Below are 17,898 nucleotides of genomic sequence, written 5' to 3'. Positions count from 1 at the left end.
CTGGTTCATAAATGAATACGTTTGAAAATGGAATGCATCAACAGAACGGTGTTGGTAGTATAAAAATATCTACAGCACCTTGTATTCCCAGGTGGTCTCCCATCCAAGTACTAACCAGGCCCAACACTGCTTAGCTTCCAAGATCAGATGAGATTGGGCGTATCCAGTGTGGTGTGGCTGTAGATGAGCTTTATGGTTTCTGTTAGAACTTTTCTACTTCTAACTACTGGTTCATAAATGAATACGTTTGAAAATGGAATGCATCAACAGAACGGTGTACGTAGTATAAAAATATCTACAGCACCTTGTTTTCCCAGGTGGTCTCCCATCCAAGTACTAATCAGGCCCAACACTGCTTAGCTTCCTAGATCAGATGAGATTGGGCGTATCCAGTGTGGTGTGGCTGTAGATAAGCTTTGTGGTTTCTGTTAGAACTTTTCTACTTCTAACTACTGGTTCATAAATGAATACGTTTGAAAATGGAATGCATCAACAGAACGGTGTTGGCAGTATAAAAATATCTACAGCACCTATGTATTCCCAGGTGGTCTCCCATCCAAGTACTGACCAGGACCAACACTGCTTAGCTTTCAAGATCAGATGAGATTGTGCATATCCAGTGTGGTGTTGCTGTAGATGAACTTTCTGGTTTCAGTTAGAACATTTCTACTTCTAACTACTGGTTCATAAATGAATACATTTTAAAATGGAATGCATCAACAGAACGGTGTTGGCAGTATAAAATTATCTACAGCACCTTGTATTCCCAGGTGGTCTCCCATCCAAGTACTAACCAGGACCAACACTGCTTAGCTTCCAAGATCAGATGAGATTGGGCATATCCAGTGTGGTGTGGCTGTACATGAGCTTTGTGGTTTCTGTTATAACTTTTCTACTTCTAACTACTGGTTCATAAATGAATACGTTTGAAAATGGAATGCATCAACAGAACGGTGTTGGCAGTATAAAAATATCTACAGCACCTTGTATTCCCAGGTGGTCTCCCATCCAAGTACTAACCAGGCCCAACACTGCTTAGCTTCCAAGATCAGATGAGATTGGGCGTATCCAGTGTGGTGTGGCTGTAGATGAGCTTTGCAGTTTCTGTTAGAACTTTTCTACTTCTAACTACTGGTTCATAAATGAATACATTTGAAAATGGAATGCATCAACAGAACAGTGTTGGCAGTATAAAAATATCTACAGCACCTTGTATTCCCAGATGGTCTCCCATCCAATTACTAACCAGGCCCAACACTGCTTAGCTTCCAAGATCAGATGAGATTGGGCGTATCCAGTGTGGTGTGGCTGTAGATAAGCTTCGTGGTTTCTGTTAGAACTTTTCTACTTCTAACTACTGGTTCATAAATGAATAAGTTTTAAAATGGAATGCATCAACAGAACGGTGTTGGCAGTATAAAATTATCTACAGCACCTAGTATTCCCAGGTGGTCTCCCATCCAAGTTCTAACCAGGCCCAACACTGCTTAGCTTCCAAGATCAGATGAGATTGGGCGTATCCAGTGTGGTGTGGCTGTAGAAGAGCTTTATGGTTTCTGTTAGTACTTTTCTACTTCTAACTACTGGTTCATAAATGAATAAGTTTGAAAATGGAATGCATCAACAGAACGGTGTTGGTAGTATAAAAATATCTACAGCACCTTGTATTCCCAGGTGGTCTCCCATCCAAGTACTAACCAGGCCCAACACTGCTTAGCTTCCAAGATCAGATGAGATTGGGCGTATCCAGTGTGGTGTGGCTGTAGATGAGCTTTGTGGTTTCTGTTTGAACTTTTCTACTTCTAACTACTGGTTCATAAATGAATACATTTGAAAATGGAATGCATCAACAGAACGGTGTTGGCAGTATAAAAATATCTACAGCACCTTGTATTCCCAGGTGGACTCCCATCCAAGTACTAACCAGACCGAACACTGCTTAGCTTCCAAGATCAGAGGAGATTGGGCGTATCCAGTGTGGTGTGGCTGTAGATGAGCTTTATGGTTTCTGTTAGAACTTTTCTACTTCTAACTACTGGTTCATAAATGAATACGTTTGAAAATGGAATGCATCAACAGAACGGTGTACGTAGTATAAAAATATCTACAGCACCTTGTTTTCCCAGGTGGTCTCCCATCCAAGTACTAATCAGACCCAACACTGCTTAGCTTCCTAGATCAGATGAGATTGGGCGTATCCAGTGTGGTGTGGCTGTAGATAAGCTTTGTGGTTTCTGTTAGAACTTTTCTACTTCTAACTACTGGTTCATAAATGAATACGTTTGAAAATGGAATGCATCAACAGAACGGTGTTGGCAGTATAAAAATATCTACAGCACCTATGTATTCCCAGGTGGTCTCCCATCCAAGTACTGACCAGGACCAACACTGCTTAGCTTTAAAGATCAGATGAGATTGGGCATATCCAGTGTGGTGTTGCTGTAGATGAACTTTCTGGTTTCAGTTAGAACTTTTCTACTTCTAACTACTGGTTCATAAATGAATACATTTTAAAATGGAATGCATCAACAGAACGGTGTTGGCAGTATAAAATTATCTACAGCACCTTGTATTCCCAGGTGGTCTCCCATCCAAGTACTAACCAGGCCCAACACTGCTTAGCTTCCAAGATCAGATGAGATTGGGCGTATCCAGTGTGGTGTGGCTGTAGATGAGCTTTGCAGTTTCTGTTAGAACTTTTCTACTTCTAACTACTGGTTCATAAATGAATACATTTGAAAATGGAATGCATCAACAGAACAGTGTTGGCAGTATAAAAATATCTACAGCACCTTGTATTCCCAGATGGTCTCCCATCCAATTACTAACCAGGCCCAACACTGCTTAGCTTCCAAGATCAGATGAGATTGGGCGTATCCAGTGTGGTGTGGCTGTAGATAAGCTTTGTGGTTTCTGTTAGAACTTTTCTACTTCTAACTACTGGTTCATAAATGAATAAGTTTTAAAATGGAATGCATCAACAGAACGGTGTTGGCAGTATAAAATTATCTACAGCACCTAGTATTCCCAGGTGGTCTCCCATCCAAGTTCTAACCAGGCCCAACACTGATTAGCTTCCAAGATCAGATGAGATTGGGCGTATCCAGTGTGGTGTGGCTGTAGAAGAGCTTTATGGTTTCTGTTAGTACTTTTCTACTTCTAACTACTGGTTCATAAATGAATAAGTTTGAAAATGGAATGCATCAACAGAACGGTGTTGGTAGTATAAAAATTTCTACAGCACCTTGTATTCCCAGGTGGTCTCCCATCCAAGTACTAACCAGGCCCAACACTGCTTAGCTTACTAGATCAGATGAGATTGGGCGTATCCAGTGTGGTGTGGCTATAGATGAGCTTTGTGGTTTCTGTTAGAACTTTTCTACTTCTAACTACTGGTTCATAAATGAATACGTTTTAAAATGGAATGCATCAACAGAACGGTGTTGGCAGTATAAAATTATCTACAGCACCTTGTATTCCCAGGTGGTCTCCCATTCAAGTACTAACCAGGCCCAACACTGCTTAGCTTCCAAGATCAGATGAGATTGGGCATATCCAGTGTGGTGTGGCTGTAGAAGAGCTTTATGGTTTCTGTTAGTACTTTTCTACTTCTAACTACTGGTTCATAAATGAATACGTTTGAAAATGGAATGCATCAACAGAACGGTGTTGGTAGTATAAAAATATCTACAGCACCTTGTATTCCCAGGTGGTCTCCCATCCAAGTACTAACCAGGCCCAACACTGCTTAGCTTCCAAGATCAGATGAGATTGGGCGTATCCAGTGTGGTGTGGCTGTAGATGAGCTTTGTGGTTTCTGTTAGAGCTTTTCTACTTCTAACTACTGGTTCATAAATGAATACGTTTGAAAATGGAATGCATCAACAGAACGGTGTTGGCAGTATAAAAATATCTACAGCACCTTGTATTCCCAGGTGGTCTCCCATCCAAGTACTAACCAGGCCCAACACTGCTTAGCTTCCAAGATCAGATGAGATTGGGCGTATCCAGTGTGCTGCGGCTGTAGATGAACTTTGTGGTTTCTGAAGGAACTTTTCTACTTCTAACTACTGGTTCAAAATTGAATACGTTTTAAAATGGAATGCATCAACAGAACGGTGTTGGCAGTATAAAAATATCTACAGCACCTTGTATTCCCAGGTGGTCTCCCATCCAAGTACTAACCAGGCCCAACACTGCTTAGTTTCCAAGATCAGATGAGATTGGGCGTATCCAATGTGGTGTGGCTGTAGATGAACTTTGTGGTTTCTGTTAGAACTTTTCTACTTCTAACTACTGGTTCATAAATGAATACATTTGAAAATTGAATGCATCAACAGAACGGTGTTGGCAGTATAAAAATATCTACAGCACCTTGTATTCCCAGGTGGTCTCCCATCCAAGTACTAACCAGACCCAACACTGCTTAGCTTCCAAGATCAGATGAGATTGGGCGTATCCATTGTGGTGTGGCTGTAGATGAGCTTTATGGTTTCTGTTAGAACTTTTCTACTTCTAACTACTGGTTCATAAATGAATACATTTGAAAATTGAATGCATCAACAGAACGGTGTTGGCAGTATAAAAATATCTACAGCACCTTGTATTCCCAGGTGGTCTCCCATCCAAGTACTAACCAGGCCCAACACTGCTTAGCTTCCAAGATCAGATGAGATTGGGCGTATCCAGTGTGGTGTGGCTGTAGATGAGCTTTGTGGTTTCTGTTTGAACTTTTCTACTTCTAACTACTGGTTCATAAATGAATACATTTGAAAATGGAATGCATCAACAGAACGGTGTTGGCAGTATAAAAATATCTACAGCACCTTGTATTCCCAGGTGGACTCCCATCCAAGTACTAACCAGACCGAACACTGCTTAGCTTCCAAGATCAGATGAGATTGGGCGTATCCAGTGTGGTGTGGCTGTAGATGAGCTTTATGGTTTCTGTTAGAACTTTTCTACTTCTAACTACTGGTTCATAAATGAATACGTTTGAAAATGGAATGCATCAACAGAACGGTGTACGTAGTATAAAAATATCTACAGCACCTTGTTTTCCCAGGTGGTCTCCCATCCAAGTACTAATCAGGCCCAACACTGCTTAGCTTCCTAGATCAGATGAGATTGGGCGTATCCAGTGTGGTGTGGCTGTAGATAAGCTTTGTGGTTTCGGTTAGAACTTTTCTACTTCTAACTACTGGTTCATAAATGAATACGTTTGAAAATGGAATGCATCAACAGAACGGTGTTGGCAGTATAAAAATATCTACAGCACCTATGTATTCCCAGGTGGTCTCCCATCCAAGTACTAACCAGGACCAACACTGCTTAGCTTCCAAGATCAGATGAGATTGGGCATATCCAGTGTGGTGTGGCTGTAGATGAGCTTTGTGGTTTCTGTTATAACTTTTCTACTTCTAACTACTGGTTCATAAATGAATACATTTGAAAATGGAATGCATCAACAGAACGGTGTTGGCAGTATAAAAATATCTACAGCACCTTGTATTCCCAGGGGGTCTCCCATCCAAGTACTAACCAGGCCCAACACTGCTTAGCTTCCAAGATCAGATGAGATTGGGCGTATCCAGTGTGGTGTGGCTGTAGATGAGCTTTGCAGTTTCTGTTAGAACTTTTCTACTTCTAACTACTGGTTCATAAATGAATACATTTGAAAATGGAATGCATCAACAGAACAGTGTTGGCAGTATAAAAATATCTACAGCACCTTGTATTCCCAGATGGTCTCCCATCCAATTACTAACCAGGCCCAACACTGCTTAGCTTCCAAGATCAGATGAGATTGGGCGTATCCAGTGTGGTGTGGCTGTAGATAAGCTTTGTGGTTTCTGTTAGAACTTTTCTACTTCTAACTACTGGTTCATAAATGAATAAGTTTTAAAATGGAATGCATCAACAGAACGGTGTTGGCAGTATAAAATTATCTACAGCACCTAGTATTCCCAGGTGGTCTCCCATCCAAGTTCTAACCAGGCCCAACACTGCTTAGCTTCCAAGATCAGATGAGATTGGGCGTATCCAGTGTGGTGTGGCTGTAGAAGAGCTTTATGGTTTCTGTTAGAACTTTTCTACTTCTAACTACTGGTTCATAAATGAATACGTTTTAAAATGGAATGCATCAACAGAACGGTGTTGGCAGTATAAAATTATCTACAGCACCTTGTATTCCCAGGTGGTCTCCCATTCAAGTACTAACCAGGCCCAACACTGCTTAGCTTCCAAGATCAGATGAGATTGGGCGTATCCAGTGTGGTGTGGCTGTAGAAGAGCTTTATGGTTTCTGTTAGAACTTTTCTACTTCTAACTACTGGTTCATAAATGAATACGTTTTAAAATGGAATGCATCAACAGAACGGTGTTGGCAGTATAAAATTATCTACAGCACCTTGTATTCCCAGGTGGTCTCCCATTCAAGTACTAACCAGGCCCAACACTGCTTAGCTTCCAAGATCAGATGAGATTGGGCATATCCAGTGTGGTGTGGCTGTAGAAGAGCTTTATGGTTTCTGTTAGTACTTTTCTACTTCTAACTACTGGTTCATAAATGAATACGTTTGAAAATGGAATGCATCAACAGAACGGTGTTGGTAGTATAAAAATATCTACAGCACCTTGTATTCCCAGGTGGTCTCCCATCCAAGTACTAACCAGGCCCAACACTGCTTAGCTTCCAAGATCAGATGAGATTGGGCGTATCCAGTGTGGTGTGGCTGTAGATGAGCTTTGTGGTTTCTGTTAGAGCTTTTCTACTTCTAACTACTGGTTCATAAATGAATACGTTTGAAAATGGAATGCATCAACAGAACGGTGTTGGCAGTATAAAAATATCTACAGCACCTTGTATTCCCAGGTGGTCTCCCATCCAAGTACTAACCAGGCCCAACACTGCTTAGCTTCCAAGATCAGATGAGATTGGGCGTATCCAGTGTGGTGCGGCTGTAGATGAACTTTGTGGTTTCTGAAGGAACTTTTCTACTTCTAACTATTGGTTCAAAATTGAATACGTTTTAAAATGGAATGCATCAACAGAACGGTGTTGGCAGTATAAAAATATCTACAGCACCTTGTATTCCCAGGTGGTCTCCCATCCAAGTACTAACCAGGCCCAACACTGCTTAGCTTCCAAGATCAGATGAGATTGGGCGTATCCAGTGTGGTGTGGCTGTAGATAAGCTTTGTTGTTTCTGTTAGAACTTTTCTACTTCTAACTACTGGTTCATAAATGAATACGTTTGAAAATGGAATGCATCAACAGAACGGTGTTGGCAGTATAAAAATATCTACAGCACCTATGTATTCCCAGGTGGTCTCCCATCCAAGTACTGACCAGGACCAACACTGCTTAGCTTTCAAGATCAGATGAGATTGGGCATATCCAGTGTGGTGTGGCTGTAGAAGAGCTTTATGGTTTCTGTTAGTACTTTTCTACTTCTAACTACTGGTTCATAAATGAATACGTTTGAAAATGGAATGCATCAACAGAACGGTGTTGATAGTATAAAAATATCTACAGCACCTTGTATTCCCAGGTGGTATCCCATCCAAGTACTAACCAGGACCAACACTGCTTAGCTTCCAAGATCAGATGAGATTGGGCGTATCCAGTGTGGTGTTGCTGTAGATGAACTTTCTGGTTTCTGTTAGAACTTTTCTACTTCTAACTACTGGTTCATAAATGAATACATTTTAAAATGGAATGCATCAACAGAACGGTGTTGGCAGTATAAAAATATCTACAGCACCTTGTATTCCCAGGTGGTCTCCCATCCAAGTACTAACCAGGCCCAACACTGCTTAGCTTCCAAGATCAGATGAGATTGGGCGTATCCAGTTTGGTGTTGCTGTAGATGAACTTTCTGGTTTCTGTTAGAACTTTTCTACTTCTAACTACTGGTTCATAAATGAATAAGTTTTAAAATGGAATGCATCAACAGAACGGTGTTGGCAGTATAAAATAATCTACAGCACCTAGTATTCCCAGGTGGTCTCCCATCCAAGTACTAACCAGGCCCAACACTGCTTAGCTTCCAAGATCAGATGAGATTCGGCGTATCCAGTGTGGTGTGGCTGTAGAAGAGCTTTATGGTTTCTGTTAGTACTTTTCTACTTCTAACTACTGGTTCATAAATGAATACGTTTTAAAATGGAATGCATCAACAGAACGGTGTTGGCAGTATAAAATTATCTACAGCACCTTGTATTCCCAGGTGGTCTCCCATTCAAGTACTAACCAGGCCCAACACTGCTTAGCTTCCAAGATCAGATGAGATTGGGCGTATCCAGTGTGGTGTGGCTGTAGAAGAGCTTTATGGTTTCTGTTAGAACTTTTCTACTTCTAACTACTGGTTCATAAATGAATACGTTTTAAAATGGAATGCATCAACAGAACGGTGTTGGCAGTATAAAATTATCTACAGCACCTTGTATTCCCAGGTGGTCTCCCATTCAAGTACTAACCAGGCCCAACACTGCTTAGCTTCCAAGATCAGATGAGATTGGGCATATCCAGTGTGGTGTGGCTGTAGAAGAGCTTTATGGTTTCTGTTAGTACTTTTCTACTTCTAACTACTGGTTCATAAATGAATACGTTTGAAAATGGAATGCATCAACAGAACGGTGTTGGTAGTATAAAAATATCTACAGCACCTTGTATTCCCAGGTGGTCTCCCATCCAAGTACTAACCAGGCCCAACACTGCTTAGCTTCCAAGATCAGATGAGATTGGGCGTATCCAGTGTGGTGTGGCTGTAGATGAGCTTTGTGGTTTCTGTTAGAGCTTTTCTACTTCTAACTACTGGTTCATAAATGAATACGTTTGAAAATGGAATGCATCAACAGAACGGTGTTGGCAGTATAAAAATATCTACAGCACCTTGTATTCCCAGGTGGTCTCCCATCCAAGTACTAACCAGGCCCAACACTGCTTAGCTTCCAAGATCAGATGAGATTGGGCGTATCCAGTGTGGTACGGCTGTAGATGAACTTTGTGGTTTCTGAAGGAACTTTTCTACTTCTAACTATTGGTTCAAAATTGAATACGTTTTAAAATGGAATGCATCAACAGAACGGTGTTGGCAGTATAAAAATATCTACAGCACCTTGTATTCCCAGGTGGTCTCCCATCCAAGTACTAACCAGGCCCAACACTGCTTAGTTTCCAAGATCAGATGAGATTGGGCGTATCCAATGTGGTGTGGCTGTAGATGAACTTTGTGGTTTCTGTTAGAACTTTTCTACTTCTAACTACTGGTTCATAAATGAATACATTTGAAAATTGAATGCATCAACAGAACGGTGTTGGCAGTATAAAAATATCTACAGCACCTTGTATTCCCAGGTGGTCTCCCATCCAAGTACTAACCAGACCCAACACTGCTTAGCTTCCAAGATCAGATGAGATTGGGCGTATCCAATGTGGTGTGGCTGTAGATGAGCTTTATGGTTTCTGTTAGAACTTTTCTACTTCTAACTACTGGTTCATAAATGAATACGTTTGAAAATGGAATGCATCAACAGAACGGTGTACGTAGTATAAAAATATCTACAGCACCTTGTTTTCCCAGGTGGTCTCCCATCGAAGTACTAATCAGGCCCAACACTGCTTAGCTTCCTAGATCAGATGAGATTGGGCGTATCCAGTGTGGTGTGGCTGTAGATAAGCTTTGTTGTTTCTGTTAGAACTTTTCTACTTCTAACTACTGGTTCATAAATGAATACGTTTGAAAATGGAATGCATCAACAGAACGGTGTTGGCAGTATAAAAATATCTACAGCACCTATGTATTCCCAGGTGGTCTCCCATCCAAGTACTGACCAGGACCAACACTGCTTAGCTTTCAAGATCAGATGAGATTGGGCATATCCAGTGTGGTGTGGCTGTAGAAGAGCTTTATGGTTTCTGTTAGTACTTTTCTACTTCTAACTACTGGTTCATAAATGAATACGTTTGAAAATGGAATGCATCAACAGAACGGTGTTGATAGTATAAAAATATCTACAGCACCTTGTATTCCCAGGTGGTATCCCATCCAAGTACTAACCAGGACCAACACTGCTTAGCTTCCAAGATCAGATGAGATTGGGCGTATCCAGTGTGGTGTTGCTGTAGATGAACTTTCTGGTTTCTGTTAGAACTTTTCTACTTCTAACTACTGGTTCATAAATGAATACATTTTAAAATGGAATGCATCAACAGAACGGTGTTGGCAGTATAAAAATATCTACAGCACCTTGTATTCCCAGGTGGTCTCCCATCCAAGTACTAACCAGGCCCAACACTGCTTAGCTTCCAAGATCAGATGAGATTGGGCGTATCCAGTTTGGTGTTGCTGTAGATGAACTTTCTGGTTTCTGTTAGAACTTTTCTACTTCTAACTACTGGTTCATAAATGAATAAGTTTTAAAATGGAATGCATCAACAGAACGGTGTTGGCAGTATAAAATTATCTACAGCACCTAGTATTCCCAGGTGGTCTCCCATCCAAGTACTAACCAGGCCCAACACTGCTTAGCTTCCAAGATCAGATGAGATTCGGCGTATCCAGTGTGGTGTGGCTGTAGAAGAGCTTTATGGTTTCTGTTAGTACTTTTCTACTTCTAACTACTGGTTCATAAATGAATAAGTTTGAAAATGGAATGCATCAACAGAACGGTGTTGGTAGTATAAAAATTTCTACAGCACCTTGTATTCCCAGGTGGTCTCCCATCCAAGTACTAACCAGGCCCAACACTGCTTAGCTTACTAGATCAGATGAGATTGGGCGTATCCAGTGTGGTGTGGCTATAGATGTGGCTTTGTGGTTTCTGTTAGAACTTTTCTACTTCTAACTACTGGTTCATAAATGAATACGTTTGAAAATGGAATGCATCAACAGAACGGTGTTGGCAGTATAAAATTATCTACAGCACCTATGTATTCCCAGGTGGTCTCCCATCCAAGTACTAACCAGGCCCAACACTGCTTAGCTTCTAAGATCAGATGAGATTGGGCATATCCAGTGTGGTGTGGCTGTAGAAGAGCTTTATGGTTTCTGTTAGTACTTTTCTACTTCTAACTACTGGTTCATAAATGAATACGTTTGAAAATGGAATGCATCAACAGAACGGTGTTGGCAGTATAAAATTATCTACAGCACCTTGTATTCCCAGGTGGTCTCCCATTCAAGTACTAACCAGGCCCAACACTGCTTAGCTTCCAAGATCAGATGAGATTGGGCATATCCAGTGTGGTGTGGCTGTAGAAGAGCTTTATGGTTTCTGTTAGTACTTTTCTTCTTCTAACTACTGGTTCATAAATGAATACGTTTGAAAATGGAATGCATCAACTGAACGGTGTTGGTAGTATAAAAATATCTACAGCACCTTGTATTCCCAGGTGGTCTCCCATCCAAGTACTAACCAGGCCCAACACTGCTTAGCTTCCAAGATCAGATAAGATTGGGCGTATCCAGTGTGGTGTGGCTGTAGATGAGCTTTGTGGTTTCTGTTAGAGCTTTTCTACTTCTAACTACTGGTTCATAAATGAATACGTTTGAAAATGGAATGCATCAACAGAACGGTGTTGGCAGTATAAAAATATCTACATCACCTTGTATTCCCAGGTGGTCTCCCATCCAAGTACTAACCAGGCCCAACACTGCTTAGCTTCCAAGATCAGATGAGATTGGGCGTATCCAGTGTGGTGTGGCTGTAGATGAGCTTTGTGGTTTCTGTTAGAACTTTTCTACTTCTAACTACTGGTTCATAAATGAATACGTTTGAAAATGGAATGCATCAACAGAACGGTGTTGGCAGTATAAAAATATCTACAGCACCTTGTATTCCCAGGTGGTCTCCCATCCAAGTACTAACAAGGCCCAACACTGCTTAGCTTCCAAGATAAGATGAGATTGGGCGTACCCAGTGTGGTGTGGCTGTAGATGAGCTTTGTGGTTTCTGTTAGAACTTTTCTACTACTAAATACTGGTTCATAAATGAATACGTTTGAAAATGGAATGCATCAACAGAACGGTGTTGGCAGTATAAAAATATCTACAGCACCTTGTATTCCCAGGTGGTCTCCCATCCAAGTACTAACCAGGCCCAACACTGCTTAGTTTCCAAGATCAGATGAGATTGGGCATATCCAATGTGGTGTGGCTGTAGATAAACTTTGTGGTTTCTGTTAGAACTTTTCTACTTCTAACTACTGGTTCATAAATGAATACGTTTTAAAATGGAATGCATCAACAGAACGGTGTTGGCAGTATAAAATTATCTACAGCACCTTGTATTCCCAGGTGGACTCCCATCCAAGTACTAACCAGGTCCAACACTGCTTAGCTTTCAAGATCAGATGAGATTGGGCATATCAAGTGTGGTGCTGCTGTAGATGAACTTTCTGGTTTCTGTTAGAACTTTTCTACTTCTAACTACTGGTTCATAAATGAATACGTTTTAAAATGGAATGCATCAACAGAACGGTGTTGGCAGTATAAAATTATCTACAGCACCTTGTATTCCCAGGTGGTCTCCCATCCAAGTACTAACCAGGCCCAACACTGCTTAGCTTCCAAGATCAGATGAGATTGGGCATATCCAGTGTGGTGTGGCTGTAGAAGAGCTTTATGGTTTCTGTTAGTACTTTTCTACTTCTAACTACTGGTTCATAAATGAATACGTTTGAAAATGGAATGCATCAACAGAACGGTGTTGGTAGTATAAAAATATCTACAGCACCTTGTATTCCCAGGTGGTCTCCCATCCAAGTACTAACCAGGCCCAACACTGCTTAGCTTCCAAGATCAGATGAGATTGGGCGTATCCAGTGTGGTGTGGCTGTAGATTAGCTTTATGGTTTCTGTTAGAACTTTTCTACTTCTAACTACTGGTTCATAAATGAATACGTTTTAAAATGGAATGCATCAACAGAACGGTGTTGGTAGTATAAAAATATCTACAGCACCTTGTATTCCCAGGTGGTCTCCCATCCAAGTACTAACCAGGACCAACACTGCTTAGCTTCCAAGATCAGATGAGATTGGGCGTATCCAGAGTGGTGTGGCTGTAGATGAGCTTTGTGGTTTCTGTTAGAACTTTTCTACTTCTAACTACTGGTTCATAAATGAATACGTTTGAAAATGGAATGCATCAACAGAACGGTGTTGGCAGTATAAAAACATCTACAGCACTTTGTATTCCCAGGTGGTCTCCCATCCAAGTACTAACCAGGCTCAACACTGCTTAGCTTCCAAGATCAGATGAGATTGGGCGTATCCAGTATGGTGTGGCTGTAGATGAGCTTTGTGGTTTCTGTTAGAACTTTTATACTTCTAACTACTGGTTCATAAATGAATACGTTTGAAAATGGAATGCATCAACAGAACGGTGTTGGCAGTATAAAATATCTACAGCACCTTGTATTCCCAGGTGGTCTCCCATCCAAGTACTAACCAGGCCCAACACTGCTTAGCTTCCAAGATCAGATGAGATTGGGCGTATCCAGTATGGTGCTGCTGTAGATGAACTTTCTGGTTTCTGTTAGAACTTTTCTACTTCTAACTACTGGTTCATAAATTAATACGTTTGAAAATGGAATGCATCAACAGAACAGTGTTGGCAGTATAAAAATATCTACAGCACTTTGTATTCCCAGGTGGTCTCCCATCCAAGTACTAACCAGGCCCAACACTGCTTAGCTTCCAAGATCAGATGAGATTGGGCGTATCCAGTGTGGTGTGGCTGTAGATGAGCTTTGTGGTTTCTGTTAGAACTTTTATACTTCTAACTACTGGTTCATAAATGAACACGTTTGAAAATGGAATGCATCAACAGAACGGTGTTGGCAGTATAAAATATGTACAGCACCTTGTATTCCCAGGTGGTCTCCCATCCAAGTACTAACCAGGCCCAACACTGCTTAGCTTCCAAGATCAGATGAGATTGGGCGTATCCAGTGTGGTGCTGCTGTAGATGAACTTTCTGGTTTCTGTTAGAACTTTTCTACTTCTAACTACTGGTTCATAAATGAATACGTTTGAAAATGGAATGCATCAACAGAACGGTGTTGGCAGTATAAAAATATCTACAGCACTTTGTATTCCCAGGTGGTCTCCCATCCAAGTACTAACCAGGCCCAACACTGCTTAGCTTCCAAGATCAGATGAGATTGGGCGTATCCAGTGTGGTGTGGCTGTAGATGAGCTTTGTGGTTTCTGTTAGAACTTTTCTACTTCTAACTACTGGTTCATAAATGAAAACGTTTGAAAATGGAATGCATCAACAGAACAGTGTTGGCAGTATAAAAATATCTACAGCACCTTGTATTCCCAGGTGGTCTCCCATCCAAGTACTAACAAGGCCCAACACTGCTTAGCTTCCAAGATCAGACGAGATTGGGCGTATCCAGTGTGGTGTGGTTGTAGATGAGCTTTGTGGTTTCTGTTAGAACTTTTCTACTTCTAACTACTGGTTCATAAATGAATAAGTTTGAAAATGGAATGCATCAACAGAACGGTGTTGGCAGTATAAAAATATCTACAGCACCTTGTATTCCCAGGTGGTCTCCCATCCAAGTACTAACCAAGCCCAACACTGCTTAACCAAGCCCAACACTGCTTAGCTTCCAAGATCAGATGAGATTGGGCGTATCCAGTGTGGTGTGGCTGTAGATGAGCTTTGTGGTTTCTGTTAGAACTTTTCTACTTCTAACTACTGGTTCATAAATGAATACGTTTGAAAATGGAATGCATCAACAGAACAGTGTTGGCAGTATAAAAATATCTACAGCACCTTGTATTCCCAGGTGGTCTCCCATCCAAGTACTAACAAGGCCCAACACTGCTTAGCTTCCAAGATCAGACGAGATTGGGCGTATCCAGTGTGGTGTGGCTGTAGATGAGCTTTGCGGTTTCTGTTAGAACTTTTCTACTTCTAACTACTGGTTCATAAATGAATACGTTTGAAAATGGAATGCATCAACAGAACGGTGTTGGTAGTATAAAAATATCTACAGCACCTTGTATTCCCAGGTGGTCTCCCATCCAAGTACTAACCAGGCCCAACACTGTTTAGCTTCCAAGATCAGATGAGATTGGGCGTATCCAGTGTGGTGTGGCTGTAGATAAGCTTTATGGTTTCTGTTAGAACTTTTCTACTTCTAACTACTGGTTCATAAATGAATACGTTTTAAAATGGAATGCATCAACAGAACGGTGTTGGTAGTATAAAAATATCTACAGCACCTTGTATTCCCAGGTGGTCTCCCATTCAAGTACTAACCAGGCCCAACACTGTTTAGCTTCCAAGATCAGATGAGATTGGGCGTATCCAGTGTGGTGTGGCTGTAGAAGAGCTTTATGGTTTCTGTTAGTACTTTTCTACTTCTAACTACTGGTTCATAAATGAATACGTTTGAAAATGGAATGCATCAACAGAACGGTGTTGGTAGTATAAAAATATCTACAGCACCTTGTATTCCCAGATGGTCTCCCATCCAAGTACTAACCAGGCCAAACACTGCTTAGCTTCCAAGATCAGACGAGATTGGGCGTATCCAGTGTGGTGTGGCTGTAGATAAGCTTTATGGTTTCTGTTAGAACTTTTCTACTTCTAACTACTGGTTCATAAATGAATACGTTTTAAAATGGAACGCATCAACAGAACGGTGTTGGTAGTATAAAATTATCTACAGCACTTTGTATTCCCAGGTGGTCTCCCATCCAAGTACTAACCAGGCCCAACACTGCTTAGCTTCCAAGATCAGATGAGATTGGGCGTATCCAGTGTGGTGTGGCTGTAGATGAGCTTTGTGGTTTCTGTTAGAACTTTTCTACTTCTAACTACTGGTTCATAAATGAATACGTTTGAAAATGGAATGCATCAACAGAACGGTGTTGGCAGTATAAAAATATCTACAGCACTTTGTATTCCCAGGTGGTCTCCCATCCAAGTACTAACCAGGCCCAACACTGCTTAGCTTCCAAGATCAGATGAGATTGGGCGTATCCAGTGTGGTGTGGCTGTAGATGAGTTTTGTGGTTTCTGTTAGAACTTTTCTACTTCTAACTACTGGTTCATAAATGAATACGTTTGAAAATGGAATGCATCAACAGAACGGTGTTGGCAGTATAAAAATATCTACAACACTTTGTATTCCCAGGTGGTCTCCCATCCAAGTACTAACAAGGCCCAACACTGCTTAGCTTCCAAGATCAGACGAGATTGGGCGTATCCAGTGTTGTGTTGCTGTAGATGAGCTTTGTGGTTTCTGTTAGAACTTTTCTACTTCTAACTACAGGTTCATAAATGAATACGTTTGAAAATGGAATGCATCAACAGAACAGTGTTGGCAGTATTAAAATATCTACAGCACCTTGTATTCCCAGGTGGTCTCCCATCCAAGTACTAACAAGGCCTTACACTGCTTAGCTTCCAAGATCAGATGAGATTGGGCATATCCAGTGTGGTGTGGCTGTAGAAGAGCTTTATGGTTTCTGTTAGTACTTTTCTTCTTCTAACTACTGGTTCATAAATGAATACGTTTGAAAATGGAATGCATCAACTGAACGGTGTTGGTAGTATAAAAATATCTACAGCACCTTGTATTCCCAGGTGGTCTCCCATCCAAGTACTAACCAGGCCCAACACTGCTTAGCTTCCAAGATCAGATAAGATTGGGCGTATCCAGTGTGGTGTGGCTGTAGATGAGCTTTGTGGTTTCTGTTAGAGCTTTTCTACTTCTAACTACTGGTTCATAAATGAATACGTTTGAAAATGGAATGCATCAACAGAACGGTGTTGGCAGTATAAAAATATCTACATCACCTTGTATTCCCAGGTGGTCTCCCATCCAAGTACTAACCAGGCCCAACACTGCTTAGCTTCCAAGATCAGATGAGATTGGGCGTATCCAGTGTGGTGTGGCTGTAGATGAGCTTTGTGGTTTCTGTTAGAACTTTTCTACTTCTAACTACTGGTTCATAAATGAATACGTTTGAAAATGGAATGCATCAACAGAACGGTGTTGGCAGTATAAAAATATCTACAGCACCTTGTATTCCCAGGTGGTCTCCCATCCAAGTACTAACCAGGCCCAACACTGCTTAGCTTCCAAGATCAGATGAGATTGGGCGTATCCAGTATGGTGTGGCTGTAGATGAGCTTTGTGGTTTCTGTTAGAACTTTTATACTTCTAACTACTGGTTCATAAATGAATACGTTTGAAAATGGAATGCATCAACAGAACGGTGTTGGCTGTATAAAATATCTACAGCACCTTGTATTCCCAGGTGGTCTCCCATCCAAGTACTAACCAGGCCCAACACTGCTTAGCTTCCAAGATCAGATGAGATTGGGCGTATCCAGTGTGGTGCTGCTGTAGATGAACTTTCTGGTTTCTGTTAGAACTTTTCTACTTCTAACTACTGGTTCATAAATTAATACGTTTGAAAATGGAATGCATCAACAGAACAGTGTTGGCAGTATAAAAATATCTACAGCACTTTGTATTCCCAGGTGGTCTCCCATCCAAGTACTAACCAGGCCCAACACTGCTTAGCTTCCAAGATCAGATGAGATTGGGCGTATCCAGTGTGGTGTGGCTGTAGATGAGCTTTGTGGTTTCTGTTAGAACTTTTATACTTCTAACTACTGGTTCATAAATGAACACGTTTGAAAATGGAATGCATCAACAGAACGGTGTTGGCAGTATAAAATATCTACAGCACCTTGTATTCCCAGGTGGTCTCCCATCCAAGTACTAACCAGGCCCAACACTGCTTAGCTTCCAAGATCAGATGAGATTGGGCGTATCCAGTGTGGTGCTGCTGTAGATGAACTTTCTGGTTTCTGTTAGAACTTTTCTACTTCTAACTACTGGTTCATAAATGAATACGT

General features: G+C 41.2%; 62 non-coding genes and 17 pseudogenes across 62 annotated transcripts; all 79 read right to left on the bottom strand.

The window, feature by feature from the left end:
* Window positions 1-66: 66 nt before the first annotated feature.
* LOC135065086 (5S ribosomal RNA) lies at window positions 67-185 on the bottom strand. The gene has a single exon (XR_010251376.1). It is a non-coding gene; the product is annotated as a 5S ribosomal RNA (ribosomal RNA).
* Window positions 186-292: 107 nt separating this feature from the next.
* Window positions 293-411, bottom strand: LOC135067654 (5S ribosomal RNA). Its single transcript, XR_010253865.1, has one exon. It is a non-coding gene; the product is annotated as a 5S ribosomal RNA (ribosomal RNA).
* A 107-nt stretch (window positions 412-518) lies between these two features.
* On the bottom strand, window positions 519-638 carry LOC134894830 (5S ribosomal RNA; annotated as a pseudogene).
* Window positions 639-745: 107 nt separating this feature from the next.
* LOC134888161 (5S ribosomal RNA) lies at window positions 746-864 on the bottom strand (annotated as a pseudogene).
* A 107-nt stretch (window positions 865-971) lies between these two features.
* On the bottom strand, window positions 972-1,090 carry LOC135065074 (5S ribosomal RNA). Its single transcript, XR_010251365.1, has one exon. It is a non-coding gene; the product is annotated as a 5S ribosomal RNA (ribosomal RNA).
* A 107-nt stretch (window positions 1,091-1,197) lies between these two features.
* Window positions 1,198-1,316, bottom strand: LOC135068584 (5S ribosomal RNA). The gene has a single exon (XR_010254779.1). It is a non-coding gene; the product is annotated as a 5S ribosomal RNA (ribosomal RNA).
* A 107-nt stretch (window positions 1,317-1,423) lies between these two features.
* LOC135068989 (5S ribosomal RNA) lies at window positions 1,424-1,542 on the bottom strand. Its single transcript, XR_010255180.1, has one exon. It is a non-coding gene; the product is annotated as a 5S ribosomal RNA (ribosomal RNA).
* Window positions 1,543-1,649: 107 nt separating this feature from the next.
* On the bottom strand, window positions 1,650-1,768 carry LOC135065062 (5S ribosomal RNA). Its single transcript, XR_010251354.1, has one exon. It is a non-coding gene; the product is annotated as a 5S ribosomal RNA (ribosomal RNA).
* A 107-nt stretch (window positions 1,769-1,875) lies between these two features.
* On the bottom strand, window positions 1,876-1,994 carry LOC134893458 (5S ribosomal RNA; annotated as a pseudogene).
* A 107-nt stretch (window positions 1,995-2,101) lies between these two features.
* On the bottom strand, window positions 2,102-2,220 carry LOC134886639 (5S ribosomal RNA). The gene has a single exon (XR_010170719.1). It is a non-coding gene; the product is annotated as a 5S ribosomal RNA (ribosomal RNA).
* A 107-nt stretch (window positions 2,221-2,327) lies between these two features.
* On the bottom strand, window positions 2,328-2,447 carry LOC134896083 (5S ribosomal RNA; annotated as a pseudogene).
* Window positions 2,448-2,554: 107 nt separating this feature from the next.
* On the bottom strand, window positions 2,555-2,673 carry LOC135065050 (5S ribosomal RNA). Its single transcript, XR_010251342.1, has one exon. It is a non-coding gene; the product is annotated as a 5S ribosomal RNA (ribosomal RNA).
* A 107-nt stretch (window positions 2,674-2,780) lies between these two features.
* LOC135068583 (5S ribosomal RNA) lies at window positions 2,781-2,899 on the bottom strand. Its single transcript, XR_010254778.1, has one exon. It is a non-coding gene; the product is annotated as a 5S ribosomal RNA (ribosomal RNA).
* A 107-nt stretch (window positions 2,900-3,006) lies between these two features.
* Window positions 3,007-3,125, bottom strand: LOC134887500 (5S ribosomal RNA; annotated as a pseudogene).
* Window positions 3,126-3,232: 107 nt separating this feature from the next.
* On the bottom strand, window positions 3,233-3,351 carry LOC134892445 (5S ribosomal RNA; annotated as a pseudogene).
* Window positions 3,352-3,458: 107 nt separating this feature from the next.
* Window positions 3,459-3,577, bottom strand: LOC135068502 (5S ribosomal RNA). Its single transcript, XR_010254701.1, has one exon. It is a non-coding gene; the product is annotated as a 5S ribosomal RNA (ribosomal RNA).
* Window positions 3,578-3,684: 107 nt separating this feature from the next.
* On the bottom strand, window positions 3,685-3,803 carry LOC135065039 (5S ribosomal RNA). The gene has a single exon (XR_010251330.1). It is a non-coding gene; the product is annotated as a 5S ribosomal RNA (ribosomal RNA).
* Window positions 3,804-3,910: 107 nt separating this feature from the next.
* On the bottom strand, window positions 3,911-4,029 carry LOC134885457 (5S ribosomal RNA). The gene has a single exon (XR_010169570.1). It is a non-coding gene; the product is annotated as a 5S ribosomal RNA (ribosomal RNA).
* Window positions 4,030-4,136: 107 nt separating this feature from the next.
* On the bottom strand, window positions 4,137-4,255 carry LOC135068606 (5S ribosomal RNA). Its single transcript, XR_010254800.1, has one exon. It is a non-coding gene; the product is annotated as a 5S ribosomal RNA (ribosomal RNA).
* Window positions 4,256-4,362: 107 nt separating this feature from the next.
* Window positions 4,363-4,481, bottom strand: LOC135070093 (5S ribosomal RNA). The gene has a single exon (XR_010256268.1). It is a non-coding gene; the product is annotated as a 5S ribosomal RNA (ribosomal RNA).
* Window positions 4,482-4,588: 107 nt separating this feature from the next.
* LOC135065027 (5S ribosomal RNA) lies at window positions 4,589-4,707 on the bottom strand. The gene has a single exon (XR_010251319.1). It is a non-coding gene; the product is annotated as a 5S ribosomal RNA (ribosomal RNA).
* Window positions 4,708-4,814: 107 nt separating this feature from the next.
* On the bottom strand, window positions 4,815-4,933 carry LOC134890422 (5S ribosomal RNA; annotated as a pseudogene).
* A 107-nt stretch (window positions 4,934-5,040) lies between these two features.
* Window positions 5,041-5,159, bottom strand: LOC135067653 (5S ribosomal RNA). Its single transcript, XR_010253864.1, has one exon. It is a non-coding gene; the product is annotated as a 5S ribosomal RNA (ribosomal RNA).
* Window positions 5,160-5,266: 107 nt separating this feature from the next.
* LOC134887166 (5S ribosomal RNA) lies at window positions 5,267-5,386 on the bottom strand (annotated as a pseudogene).
* Window positions 5,387-5,493: 107 nt separating this feature from the next.
* LOC134900956 (5S ribosomal RNA) lies at window positions 5,494-5,612 on the bottom strand. Its single transcript, XR_010174457.1, has one exon. It is a non-coding gene; the product is annotated as a 5S ribosomal RNA (ribosomal RNA).
* A 107-nt stretch (window positions 5,613-5,719) lies between these two features.
* LOC135068582 (5S ribosomal RNA) lies at window positions 5,720-5,838 on the bottom strand. The gene has a single exon (XR_010254777.1). It is a non-coding gene; the product is annotated as a 5S ribosomal RNA (ribosomal RNA).
* A 107-nt stretch (window positions 5,839-5,945) lies between these two features.
* Window positions 5,946-6,064, bottom strand: LOC135068988 (5S ribosomal RNA). Its single transcript, XR_010255179.1, has one exon. It is a non-coding gene; the product is annotated as a 5S ribosomal RNA (ribosomal RNA).
* Window positions 6,065-6,171: 107 nt separating this feature from the next.
* Window positions 6,172-6,290, bottom strand: LOC135063570 (5S ribosomal RNA). The gene has a single exon (XR_010249897.1). It is a non-coding gene; the product is annotated as a 5S ribosomal RNA (ribosomal RNA).
* Window positions 6,291-6,397: 107 nt separating this feature from the next.
* Window positions 6,398-6,516, bottom strand: LOC135068501 (5S ribosomal RNA). The gene has a single exon (XR_010254700.1). It is a non-coding gene; the product is annotated as a 5S ribosomal RNA (ribosomal RNA).
* Window positions 6,517-6,623: 107 nt separating this feature from the next.
* Window positions 6,624-6,742, bottom strand: LOC135065016 (5S ribosomal RNA). The gene has a single exon (XR_010251308.1). It is a non-coding gene; the product is annotated as a 5S ribosomal RNA (ribosomal RNA).
* Window positions 6,743-6,849: 107 nt separating this feature from the next.
* Window positions 6,850-6,968, bottom strand: LOC135061356 (5S ribosomal RNA). The gene has a single exon (XR_010247739.1). It is a non-coding gene; the product is annotated as a 5S ribosomal RNA (ribosomal RNA).
* A 107-nt stretch (window positions 6,969-7,075) lies between these two features.
* Window positions 7,076-7,194, bottom strand: LOC135065004 (5S ribosomal RNA). The gene has a single exon (XR_010251297.1). It is a non-coding gene; the product is annotated as a 5S ribosomal RNA (ribosomal RNA).
* Window positions 7,195-7,301: 107 nt separating this feature from the next.
* On the bottom strand, window positions 7,302-7,421 carry LOC134894138 (5S ribosomal RNA; annotated as a pseudogene).
* A 107-nt stretch (window positions 7,422-7,528) lies between these two features.
* On the bottom strand, window positions 7,529-7,647 carry LOC134885372 (5S ribosomal RNA). The gene has a single exon (XR_010169487.1). It is a non-coding gene; the product is annotated as a 5S ribosomal RNA (ribosomal RNA).
* A 107-nt stretch (window positions 7,648-7,754) lies between these two features.
* On the bottom strand, window positions 7,755-7,873 carry LOC135069260 (5S ribosomal RNA). The gene has a single exon (XR_010255446.1). It is a non-coding gene; the product is annotated as a 5S ribosomal RNA (ribosomal RNA).
* Window positions 7,874-7,980: 107 nt separating this feature from the next.
* LOC135062952 (5S ribosomal RNA) lies at window positions 7,981-8,099 on the bottom strand. The gene has a single exon (XR_010249293.1). It is a non-coding gene; the product is annotated as a 5S ribosomal RNA (ribosomal RNA).
* Window positions 8,100-8,206: 107 nt separating this feature from the next.
* LOC135063568 (5S ribosomal RNA) lies at window positions 8,207-8,325 on the bottom strand. The gene has a single exon (XR_010249895.1). It is a non-coding gene; the product is annotated as a 5S ribosomal RNA (ribosomal RNA).
* Window positions 8,326-8,432: 107 nt separating this feature from the next.
* Window positions 8,433-8,551, bottom strand: LOC135068500 (5S ribosomal RNA). The gene has a single exon (XR_010254699.1). It is a non-coding gene; the product is annotated as a 5S ribosomal RNA (ribosomal RNA).
* A 107-nt stretch (window positions 8,552-8,658) lies between these two features.
* On the bottom strand, window positions 8,659-8,777 carry LOC135064992 (5S ribosomal RNA). The gene has a single exon (XR_010251285.1). It is a non-coding gene; the product is annotated as a 5S ribosomal RNA (ribosomal RNA).
* A 107-nt stretch (window positions 8,778-8,884) lies between these two features.
* LOC134900972 (5S ribosomal RNA) lies at window positions 8,885-9,003 on the bottom strand. The gene has a single exon (XR_010174473.1). It is a non-coding gene; the product is annotated as a 5S ribosomal RNA (ribosomal RNA).
* Window positions 9,004-9,110: 107 nt separating this feature from the next.
* On the bottom strand, window positions 9,111-9,229 carry LOC135068605 (5S ribosomal RNA). The gene has a single exon (XR_010254799.1). It is a non-coding gene; the product is annotated as a 5S ribosomal RNA (ribosomal RNA).
* A 107-nt stretch (window positions 9,230-9,336) lies between these two features.
* LOC135066106 (5S ribosomal RNA) lies at window positions 9,337-9,455 on the bottom strand. Its single transcript, XR_010252364.1, has one exon. It is a non-coding gene; the product is annotated as a 5S ribosomal RNA (ribosomal RNA).
* A 107-nt stretch (window positions 9,456-9,562) lies between these two features.
* LOC135069672 (5S ribosomal RNA) lies at window positions 9,563-9,681 on the bottom strand. The gene has a single exon (XR_010255849.1). It is a non-coding gene; the product is annotated as a 5S ribosomal RNA (ribosomal RNA).
* Window positions 9,682-9,788: 107 nt separating this feature from the next.
* On the bottom strand, window positions 9,789-9,908 carry LOC134894137 (5S ribosomal RNA; annotated as a pseudogene).
* Window positions 9,909-10,015: 107 nt separating this feature from the next.
* On the bottom strand, window positions 10,016-10,134 carry LOC134885371 (5S ribosomal RNA). Its single transcript, XR_010169486.1, has one exon. It is a non-coding gene; the product is annotated as a 5S ribosomal RNA (ribosomal RNA).
* A 107-nt stretch (window positions 10,135-10,241) lies between these two features.
* On the bottom strand, window positions 10,242-10,360 carry LOC135069259 (5S ribosomal RNA). Its single transcript, XR_010255445.1, has one exon. It is a non-coding gene; the product is annotated as a 5S ribosomal RNA (ribosomal RNA).
* Window positions 10,361-10,467: 107 nt separating this feature from the next.
* LOC135064600 (5S ribosomal RNA) lies at window positions 10,468-10,586 on the bottom strand. The gene has a single exon (XR_010250906.1). It is a non-coding gene; the product is annotated as a 5S ribosomal RNA (ribosomal RNA).
* A 107-nt stretch (window positions 10,587-10,693) lies between these two features.
* LOC134892444 (5S ribosomal RNA) lies at window positions 10,694-10,812 on the bottom strand (annotated as a pseudogene).
* A 108-nt stretch (window positions 10,813-10,920) lies between these two features.
* On the bottom strand, window positions 10,921-11,040 carry LOC134891010 (5S ribosomal RNA; annotated as a pseudogene).
* Window positions 11,041-11,147: 107 nt separating this feature from the next.
* LOC135068499 (5S ribosomal RNA) lies at window positions 11,148-11,266 on the bottom strand. The gene has a single exon (XR_010254698.1). It is a non-coding gene; the product is annotated as a 5S ribosomal RNA (ribosomal RNA).
* Window positions 11,267-11,373: 107 nt separating this feature from the next.
* LOC135063711 (5S ribosomal RNA) lies at window positions 11,374-11,492 on the bottom strand. Its single transcript, XR_010250036.1, has one exon. It is a non-coding gene; the product is annotated as a 5S ribosomal RNA (ribosomal RNA).
* Window positions 11,493-11,599: 107 nt separating this feature from the next.
* LOC135064949 (5S ribosomal RNA) lies at window positions 11,600-11,718 on the bottom strand. The gene has a single exon (XR_010251245.1). It is a non-coding gene; the product is annotated as a 5S ribosomal RNA (ribosomal RNA).
* A 107-nt stretch (window positions 11,719-11,825) lies between these two features.
* LOC135068967 (5S ribosomal RNA) lies at window positions 11,826-11,944 on the bottom strand. Its single transcript, XR_010255158.1, has one exon. It is a non-coding gene; the product is annotated as a 5S ribosomal RNA (ribosomal RNA).
* A 107-nt stretch (window positions 11,945-12,051) lies between these two features.
* Window positions 12,052-12,170, bottom strand: LOC135062617 (5S ribosomal RNA). Its single transcript, XR_010248965.1, has one exon. It is a non-coding gene; the product is annotated as a 5S ribosomal RNA (ribosomal RNA).
* Window positions 12,171-12,277: 107 nt separating this feature from the next.
* On the bottom strand, window positions 12,278-12,396 carry LOC134894478 (5S ribosomal RNA; annotated as a pseudogene).
* A 107-nt stretch (window positions 12,397-12,503) lies between these two features.
* Window positions 12,504-12,622, bottom strand: LOC135064402 (5S ribosomal RNA). The gene has a single exon (XR_010250710.1). It is a non-coding gene; the product is annotated as a 5S ribosomal RNA (ribosomal RNA).
* A 107-nt stretch (window positions 12,623-12,729) lies between these two features.
* Window positions 12,730-12,848, bottom strand: LOC135064979 (5S ribosomal RNA). The gene has a single exon (XR_010251273.1). It is a non-coding gene; the product is annotated as a 5S ribosomal RNA (ribosomal RNA).
* A 107-nt stretch (window positions 12,849-12,955) lies between these two features.
* On the bottom strand, window positions 12,956-13,074 carry LOC135067751 (5S ribosomal RNA). The gene has a single exon (XR_010253961.1). It is a non-coding gene; the product is annotated as a 5S ribosomal RNA (ribosomal RNA).
* Window positions 13,075-13,181: 107 nt separating this feature from the next.
* On the bottom strand, window positions 13,182-13,300 carry LOC134890921 (5S ribosomal RNA; annotated as a pseudogene).
* Window positions 13,301-13,406: 106 nt separating this feature from the next.
* On the bottom strand, window positions 13,407-13,525 carry LOC135070861 (5S ribosomal RNA). The gene has a single exon (XR_010257012.1). It is a non-coding gene; the product is annotated as a 5S ribosomal RNA (ribosomal RNA).
* Window positions 13,526-13,632: 107 nt separating this feature from the next.
* LOC135065018 (5S ribosomal RNA) lies at window positions 13,633-13,751 on the bottom strand. The gene has a single exon (XR_010251310.1). It is a non-coding gene; the product is annotated as a 5S ribosomal RNA (ribosomal RNA).
* Window positions 13,752-13,857: 106 nt separating this feature from the next.
* Window positions 13,858-13,976, bottom strand: LOC134887766 (5S ribosomal RNA; annotated as a pseudogene).
* Window positions 13,977-14,083: 107 nt separating this feature from the next.
* LOC135065017 (5S ribosomal RNA) lies at window positions 14,084-14,202 on the bottom strand. The gene has a single exon (XR_010251309.1). It is a non-coding gene; the product is annotated as a 5S ribosomal RNA (ribosomal RNA).
* A 107-nt stretch (window positions 14,203-14,309) lies between these two features.
* LOC134901820 (5S ribosomal RNA) lies at window positions 14,310-14,428 on the bottom strand. The gene has a single exon (XR_010175298.1). It is a non-coding gene; the product is annotated as a 5S ribosomal RNA (ribosomal RNA).
* A 107-nt stretch (window positions 14,429-14,535) lies between these two features.
* Window positions 14,536-14,674, bottom strand: LOC134891506 (5S ribosomal RNA; annotated as a pseudogene).
* Window positions 14,675-14,781: 107 nt separating this feature from the next.
* LOC135059631 (5S ribosomal RNA) lies at window positions 14,782-14,900 on the bottom strand. The gene has a single exon (XR_010246031.1). It is a non-coding gene; the product is annotated as a 5S ribosomal RNA (ribosomal RNA).
* A 107-nt stretch (window positions 14,901-15,007) lies between these two features.
* On the bottom strand, window positions 15,008-15,126 carry LOC134902011 (5S ribosomal RNA). The gene has a single exon (XR_010175488.1). It is a non-coding gene; the product is annotated as a 5S ribosomal RNA (ribosomal RNA).
* Window positions 15,127-15,233: 107 nt separating this feature from the next.
* LOC135067564 (5S ribosomal RNA) lies at window positions 15,234-15,352 on the bottom strand. The gene has a single exon (XR_010253776.1). It is a non-coding gene; the product is annotated as a 5S ribosomal RNA (ribosomal RNA).
* A 107-nt stretch (window positions 15,353-15,459) lies between these two features.
* LOC134884870 (5S ribosomal RNA) lies at window positions 15,460-15,578 on the bottom strand. The gene has a single exon (XR_010169001.1). It is a non-coding gene; the product is annotated as a 5S ribosomal RNA (ribosomal RNA).
* A 107-nt stretch (window positions 15,579-15,685) lies between these two features.
* Window positions 15,686-15,804, bottom strand: LOC135065014 (5S ribosomal RNA). The gene has a single exon (XR_010251307.1). It is a non-coding gene; the product is annotated as a 5S ribosomal RNA (ribosomal RNA).
* Window positions 15,805-15,911: 107 nt separating this feature from the next.
* On the bottom strand, window positions 15,912-16,030 carry LOC135065013 (5S ribosomal RNA). The gene has a single exon (XR_010251306.1). It is a non-coding gene; the product is annotated as a 5S ribosomal RNA (ribosomal RNA).
* A 107-nt stretch (window positions 16,031-16,137) lies between these two features.
* Window positions 16,138-16,256, bottom strand: LOC134891324 (5S ribosomal RNA; annotated as a pseudogene).
* Window positions 16,257-16,363: 107 nt separating this feature from the next.
* On the bottom strand, window positions 16,364-16,482 carry LOC135068008 (5S ribosomal RNA). The gene has a single exon (XR_010254218.1). It is a non-coding gene; the product is annotated as a 5S ribosomal RNA (ribosomal RNA).
* Window positions 16,483-16,589: 107 nt separating this feature from the next.
* On the bottom strand, window positions 16,590-16,708 carry LOC135063710 (5S ribosomal RNA). Its single transcript, XR_010250035.1, has one exon. It is a non-coding gene; the product is annotated as a 5S ribosomal RNA (ribosomal RNA).
* Window positions 16,709-16,815: 107 nt separating this feature from the next.
* LOC135064948 (5S ribosomal RNA) lies at window positions 16,816-16,934 on the bottom strand. The gene has a single exon (XR_010251244.1). It is a non-coding gene; the product is annotated as a 5S ribosomal RNA (ribosomal RNA).
* Window positions 16,935-17,041: 107 nt separating this feature from the next.
* Window positions 17,042-17,160, bottom strand: LOC135059331 (5S ribosomal RNA). Its single transcript, XR_010245737.1, has one exon. It is a non-coding gene; the product is annotated as a 5S ribosomal RNA (ribosomal RNA).
* Window positions 17,161-17,266: 106 nt separating this feature from the next.
* LOC135066694 (5S ribosomal RNA) lies at window positions 17,267-17,385 on the bottom strand. Its single transcript, XR_010252934.1, has one exon. It is a non-coding gene; the product is annotated as a 5S ribosomal RNA (ribosomal RNA).
* Window positions 17,386-17,492: 107 nt separating this feature from the next.
* Window positions 17,493-17,611, bottom strand: LOC135065012 (5S ribosomal RNA). The gene has a single exon (XR_010251305.1). It is a non-coding gene; the product is annotated as a 5S ribosomal RNA (ribosomal RNA).
* A 106-nt stretch (window positions 17,612-17,717) lies between these two features.
* On the bottom strand, window positions 17,718-17,836 carry LOC135066693 (5S ribosomal RNA). The gene has a single exon (XR_010252933.1). It is a non-coding gene; the product is annotated as a 5S ribosomal RNA (ribosomal RNA).
* Window positions 17,837-17,898: the final 62 nt, after the last annotated feature.

This window comes from Pseudophryne corroboree, chromosome 3, assembly GCF_028390025.1.
Source record: "Pseudophryne corroboree isolate aPseCor3 chromosome 3, aPseCor3.hap2, whole genome shotgun sequence".
Lineage (NCBI taxonomy): Eukaryota > Metazoa > Chordata > Amphibia > Anura > Myobatrachidae > Pseudophryne > Pseudophryne corroboree.
Note: the sequence above shows the minus strand (reverse complement) of the source record. Positions and strands in the feature narration are given on the sequence as shown.